Below are 8,248 nucleotides of genomic sequence, written 5' to 3' on the forward strand. Positions count from 1 at the left end.
AAAGGAAAAGTTCTTGACATAGGAAAAGTTGGAGCACCATCTTTCTTATCCATTGAAGAAGTACTTTATGTTGAAGGACTAAAGCATAATCTTCTGAGCATAAGTCAACTTTGTGACAAAGTCCACTCTATTGGTTTTTGGAAACAAGAGAGTGGAGAAGAAATGATTATTTTCTTTTTTCTACTTGATTGGTTTGTATACCTTGCTATCCAAGATTGTTGGAAGTAAGAGAGTTGAGTTTGAGAGGATTGTTCCTGGTGATTGTGTTGGTCTTGTATGAGTCCTAACAATAGTAAAATCTCTTTCATGTTGAAAGGGAACTAAAATACTCTCGAATTGTGAGAAGGGACTAGGATACATCCTTATGTTATTTATCTTTTCATGCACTTTATCATTTTCATAAACACCTTCAAAACAAAAAAAATAAAGTAACTTACCACTAAAATAAAAAATTGACCATAACACCTATTTTACCCCCCTATATGCACTCTTAAACTTACACTTGATAGGTTCAAAGATAATTGTATACACTAATCATACGATCATTAAACATATGATGAACAAGAAAGATGCTAAGTATAGGCTAATCCATTGAATTCTGTTGCAACAAGAGTTTGAAAATGTGGCCGCAAACCATTTGTCTAGATTGACCAATTTAAAGAAGGAATATTTACCTTGAGATGACTCTTTTCCTTATGACAAGCTATTCGCACTAATTTATAATTGGTATGATCAAGGTTGTCAAAATTGAGTTTTTACATTGACTCGTTTTGCCTAGGTAAAAATGAAATGTAAAATCGAAACGTAAAATCATGGAATTTACCTCATATTAAAATAATATTAAATTTATATACACACAAATATATATACTTATATAATATTGTAAATGCATTAATAATTTAAAATTTTAATTTAATTATAAAGCAAAAATGTACTATATCATCATAATAGGTGTAATATTCACAAACTTGTATCAAACTACATAATTTACTCACCAAATCATAAAACGTAATATCCAAAAGATTATCCAAAAAAATCCAATAGTTTCATAAGTTTCTCTAGTTCAAAAAAACAAGTGTTTTCATCTTCATTTTCAACTTAATCAAAAGTTCAATCCTTCTACAACATCATCTTTATTATGGTATTCATATTCGACTTTATTAAATTCATCTCCAAATGATAAAGAGTCGTCAATATTATAACAAAGATATGAAAGTGAATAAAATTAAAAAGTCAAAGAGAAGTTTTCATAGGCCAAAATACAAAATGTGATTTTTAAAATTTGAAAAAATCAGGCAAAGAGTAAAATCCAACGGGTTTACACGATTTTACACGTTTTCACTAACTTAAGAGCGATTTAAATCACTTAAATTTATTCTAGAATACGATTTTACATAAAAAAGTTTCTACCTGTAATTTAACACGAAATGCTAACCTAAAAACGTGAAATCTATAGAATTTAGATTTTAAATTGGAATTTTAACAACCTTGAGTATGATGACTTTTTAACTACCTTGTAGCTGGAGCCTTACCTCTAGATATGAACTATTATCAGGATAAAAAGTTCTTTTCAGACCTCAAACATTATTATTGAAATGAACCATTGCTCTTCAAAAGAGGTACCAACAGAATCTTCGAGAAATTTACCTTAATTTTAAGTCTATTTTACATAATTATTTTGTTGTGGTTCTAGCATAAAAAACGAATAAAAAGTTACTAGTTTTAATATTTAAGTTGATAAAGCAAGTACATGTTGAACATTTCTAGTAAATATTACTAGTATTTTACATAATTTTTAGTTAATATCAATAATTATAAGTGAAAAGTTGGATATTTTTAAAATAGTTAACTTACAAAATATAAAAGTTTCATAATTTAACTCAACATAAATTTTTTAAATATATAAAAAGCTAATGAATTAAGCGAGTTGCATTATATTCTCCCCAACCTTACTTATAAACAAAAATATTTTAAATTATTAATCTTTGTCAATTAATCTAGAGAACATCTAATACTTTTATTTTAAAAGTATCACTGTAATAATTTAACTAAAAATAAATTAGTAATTGTGTTAATTTTTATATAATGTAAAAAATTAAATATATTTAACTATCATTTTAATAATTTTAATAAATGTGAAAATTATAACTTATTTATAATTAATTTAAGTTCAATTTATTTGATTAATGAACTCAATTTATAGATAAGTTTATCTTTGATTTGTATACAAAATATGTTAAACGGATTATTAAGTTGGTAGATCGATCAATCAAACCATATTCGAGAGGCGAATGTGAGTTGTTCATATATTTTTTTGTGGGTTGAGTTTCTCTATGACCAAGCAACAAGGTTATACTTAGGGATGAGCATATTATGTTAGCCACTCGATGACAACAAAGTGACCCATTAGAGCCGCTCCTTTTTTCCCTTGTGTTACACACATTTATTCATCATATCAATGACAATTGTAAGATTTTTGTTCATGCTTGTTATCTTAATGATGAGACCATCATAGAGATTCCGAGGAGGTGGCTAAATCTGTAACACCCCATTTCTATCCGACAATTATAATGCAGAAAATATCAGAGTATTTAAAAATTTATCGACAAACAAATGAGGCGTCACATATTCACTTCAACAATAAATCACTTCATCGCATTTAGCCCATTTCCCATGGTAGGGGAAACATCAGCAGAAAGGGTGAGATATCAAACTATATAAATAGGATCATGATAAATTGTATATTAGGATCCAGGCATATATAGTCATCACATTGCAAGTATTAATATCACCATACACTTCATACTTTCACTAACTCACAAATCTCACGTACTTTTCATCACACCACAAGTCACGACACTTCATATTCACATCAGTTATATATCGCATTCATTTACTTTGTAAGCCAAGTCATGATACGTCACAAGTTTAAATCACAATTCCAATCCCAAAACGTCATAGCATATAAGTCATACATCTAGTCATAAAACATCACATAAACATCTAAACTCAAAACATCACATATACATTTAAACACAAAACATCACATATAAGTCACACCAGACATATTCAGTTAATCGCATTCACAAATATTAATATCATCATACTAATCATAAAATCATCAATTTACATTTTCACATACTTCCGTCATTTAACAAGTCATGGAATACAATCACGATATAGTCACAAAACGTCACAACTATGAATCACATAAGACACATGGGACATGACTCATGTATATGCATGTGGTACCAATCGGAGCTTCAGCCCCCGTCACCAATTGCCCAATTTTGAGGCACAAGGCATAAGCCTTCGTCACTAATTTGCCAATCCAGGCCGTCACAGAGTATGCATATGCTATGTGACTCGAAAAACAAGACATACACAACATACTCATCACAATCACACGTCACTACGAGGCCTACGCCCACATCACTGATAATTACCAATTATTAGAGGTAATTCAACGTCACAAACAATCTTTCATCTTCATATAGAAACAAAATCATCACGATATCATCATGCTTCGGTATATCACGACAAACATATAACTTCAAATATTAAGAAAGTCGTCACAACGTCATCATCATGTTTCGGGATATCACAACAAATCAACACATTAAGTCAATTCACATTAGTCTCATAATTCTCTATAAATTAGTTGTTTATTTAACTCACCGAATCACTATTATTCATTCAAAATTATTCACAAGTATCCTTTAATTAAACGAGTATATTTTACGTCGCTACTGGTCATCTAATGTTCGGGTATATCCTCAATATTCACGACTTTACGAATTTTCGGGTTATACTCCCTAGTCACAAAAACATAGCTCAACCGGTTAGTTCGGATACAATTCTATTCTTTACCGATTATTCGATTCGTTCGGATAAATTCTCAAGATACCGTTATTTACCGACAAACCAAATAATTAATCTAAATCTAAGTATTTTTCAATTAAATAGACTAATTGAGATTAAATCAACCATTAATTTAATCGACCGATTAATATTACAATTTCTACAAAATAACATCACCACATTAATCTACTAATTAAACTTAGCTACCACGTAAATTTTCATCAAATTCCGGACAACTAATTATACCGCTTAATTCGGCTATTCCGATCAAAAGAGACTATTTTGCATTTCATTTTTCTTCTAACTGCTACTGTTCATGGCATATTATTCAACCGATACTATTTTTTTACAATTACTTATTGTTCCTACTGTTTTACTATTATAATGTCATTATATTATTATTATACCATTTCTTATATTTTTTAAGTAACATAGCAATCTAAAAGAAAAATGGAACATTGACACAGCAGCTAAAACAACACACAGAAGACACAAAAATAAAAATAACACATGACTACCGTCGTCCACAGTTGTAGACAGCTAGTCTTGGACATCCCAACAACAAATTTGACTCATAGATTAAAATGTATAGTTGACAATCCTATATGTCAACTAGTGAAAAGAATGCTTCCTTGTTTTGGTTCAGCCTATTACTATAATCATATTCACAAACCAACTTAGTAAAAGAAAATATCTACTAGTAGTTATACAAGTTGTTAAGCTGCCGAACATCATGACTTTATAAACTTGGAATGGAGTTTGTCTATGGGTCCATGTTTATTTCCAAGATACGGACGGCAATTGCAACAACAACATTTCATAGATTTTCAATTTTCAGTAACAATCAACACAAGATAAATGCAATAAATCTATATATCCAATCCCCATATACAATTGTTCATGAGCCCCATTATAGGAAGAGAACCCTACCTTTACCTTATCAATTGAAGCAATTCAATGGGTCTCCAATTTGGCACCATGGATGGAAGTTTCTAAGCTTTGTTCATCTTCTACAAGACTTGCCTCATTCTCTTCACAACTTGATTTTCCCCAAATGACAACACTACTCTTCAATCTCTAAAACCCTAATTTTATTCTTTGCAATTGGGCTTAGCCTTCACACTATTTTTCACAAACCAATTTAGGCCCAATAAGATAATTAATTCGAAATAACTAATATATCACTTTTAATAATATTCCGTCTATATAATGATTCCGACTTGTAAATAATATTATTCTTAATATTATTCTTCGACCGTCCGACTAAAACCCGACTTTTAACTTAATAAATTCAAATACGCTTCTTAAAATAACACCGACAATCCAAATTCGACCAATATATCATATTTCCGGTCCAATCTTAATTACTCAGAAAATTTCCAAAACTTCAAATATTATTCCAATAATATTTCTAATACTGAAAATATCAAAACTCTTGATTAAATATCAATCCGCTATCCCGAACTAATATCGACTAAATCGTCTCAAAATACGAAAACTTCACTAAATGCTCCGAACGTCTAGGTTAAGCGAATAATCGAGTTTCCGGGCGTTACAAAATCCCTTAACGTCATTCCAGAGAATGGTCCAGGATTGCGCCTCGAATTGAATATTCATAAAATTAAGATCTTTTATCCTGTGTAATGGTATTAAACTTGGTGGGGAGTTGTTTCCTTCGGACATTGGGAGATCGATGCTAAGGATGAAGTTGCTTGGAGGGACTGTTAGTTGAGATGAAGGCTTTATTGAGGGGTTGTCCATGATGAGAGCAGTCAGGGATTTTGAGTTAGTGCATCTTCTCCCACAACCAAGGGATCCTCAAAGTGAGCTTCTTCCACTTCGTTCTGGCATATGTATCTTCAAACTCTTTTTTGACCTTATAACGTGTCAATCTAATCATATGGAGAAAGAAAAGCTATTTGGTTTGATAAAGAGTTGCGAAGGGAGGTTGAAGATATCGTGGTTGGTGGAGGTCCTTTCTCCGGGGACCTTTAATGGAGGGTAGCTTCTTTACTTATTAGAGTTGAGGGATTGAGTTTGTACTCGATATTATAGGTTGCCTCAAACACGTTTAGGGTTTTTAGGGTTTTAAAGGAGCATATATTGAGAGACAATGGAATATTTGGTACGAACCTTGATTTCGATAGAGCTTTGGATGATCTTAGTGTTGTGATTTCATATTTCGACCTTAGCAGTTTTACGAGAAAGGACATCGTTCCTCCAAAAGCACAACATGCTTTGGCGATTGTTCTTTTTAATAAAAGTGTTCAGAACATGGATGGGAAATTTGACATGACCACAAGACAAAAAGTAGTATTTAGTTGTTTGCAAGTAGCACATGCTCAAGATTTTCTCCTTGTTATCCCTATTGATGGTCTATGCCAACATTTGTCTCTAGTATAGTATCATATCATAGCTTATAATTTCCTTATTTCCTATTGATGAGGTTTGTGCTGTTTCCGTTTGAGGAACAAACCATTCATTGTAAAGAGCTTTCAGGATTCAATATCGATATGACTTTGTTAGGATGTCTTATTTGATATATTTTAGTGTGTCGGGGTATTTGTGAAGAAAGACGCACCTATAAATTTCTTAACTCACCCACAAGAGTGGAGATCGACACTTAGACCAACATATGTTCTGGTCTATAGATGGGTAGAAGGGAAATATGCATGAGTAAATTTGACTGAGGTTTTCACACTGGTGAGACAGAAGATTGGAGGTTTTAATGTGGGACAAACAACTATCATAACCGCTTCAAGTAAAATAAAATGGCCCATAAATGAGAAAATGTATTCTGATTGTTAATATATTTTTATACCATTTGTCTTTGACACTTTTAAATTTTTAACACCAGAAATAATTAATTTTTTCGGAGAATCTCATACATAATAATGTTATGTTTCCTAAAACAATAAATATAATTATAAGAAGATAAGGAATAAAACAATCTTATTGTCGGTTTCTTTGTTATTACTATACCATCTTAATTATATATATTTATTTAAAGTTGAGTATTTGACTCTGTTTAAATTTTTACTCGATGATTCATTGTCAGTTTTGAGAATGAAATTTTAAAGAATATTTAATTTATTTTTTATAATTTGTTTGGAATTATAATGATAATAAAAATATCATTTGATTCCTATGATAAAAGAATACGAAGATGGATAGTGCATCTTTAACATGCATATTCACCACCCATGCTACACTTGAACCAACCTAGCAAATTGATTTTGAGTTTGATAATTAAATGTTTGCGTCGTGCACAGCTAGTATATTGAAATTGATTGAGAAGTGTGAAACCATATTATTTGGTTTTATTGAAACGTGTAAAGTAATTGATAGGTATGGTGTATCCATCACTCATGAGTCGGTAGTAACGTTTCCACAATTGTATGAACAAATAAATACACATGGATGCGATGCGTGTGTTGGACTTGGAGTGCAATTTCTTCATTTCTTAATCAACCTGTATACGTGGTGGTCATCAATTATAACTTCTAGGTGCATGCACACTTATTTATTTAATATATATATATATATATATATATATATATATATATATATATATATATATATATATATATATATATATATATATATATATATATATATATATATATATATATATATATATATATAGTAATGAAGGTCTATTTTAGCAACATACACCTTAGGGTGTATTTAATCATTTTATAGTTAATTTTTGTTTAAATACACCCTTATAAAAATAAGTGGGTGTATTTTAACAAACCCTGTAGGATTTGCTAAAATACACCCACTTATTTTTATGAATGTGTGCTTTAGCAACATGCACTTTAAGGTGCATTTAACCATATTGTAGTTAATGCTTACTAAAATAGACCTTCAAAAAATAGACTTTCAAGTAATATATATATATATATATATATATATATATATATATATATATATATATATATATATATATATATATATATATATATATATATATATATATATATATATATTTGTAAAACAATTATATTTTTTAAAAATTATTTTGTAACATATTTTAAAATTTGTAAATTGATAAAAAAAAATTATTTTTTTATAATTAAAAAATTCATTGACACTATTAAATAAATAATTTCAATTTTTCTTGAAAAAATCATGAATTCTAGTTTATATATATATATATATATATATATATATATAAATATATATATATATATATAAATATATATATATATATATATATATATATATATAGGGGACGACTCAAGTGAGAACACTTGGTTATTATAAGAAATGAGAACAATGAATCACGACCATTATATTTGATTTTAATGGACTGGATTGGTTTCTCTTTCTGTGTTGATTTAAAATAAATATTAAGGATCATGGAAAGAGAAACCAATCCAGT

Source organism: Vicia villosa, linkage group LG4 (genome assembly GCF_029867415.1).
Source record: "Vicia villosa cultivar HV-30 ecotype Madison, WI linkage group LG4, Vvil1.0, whole genome shotgun sequence".
Taxonomy (NCBI): Eukaryota; Viridiplantae; Streptophyta; class Magnoliopsida; order Fabales; family Fabaceae; genus Vicia; species Vicia villosa.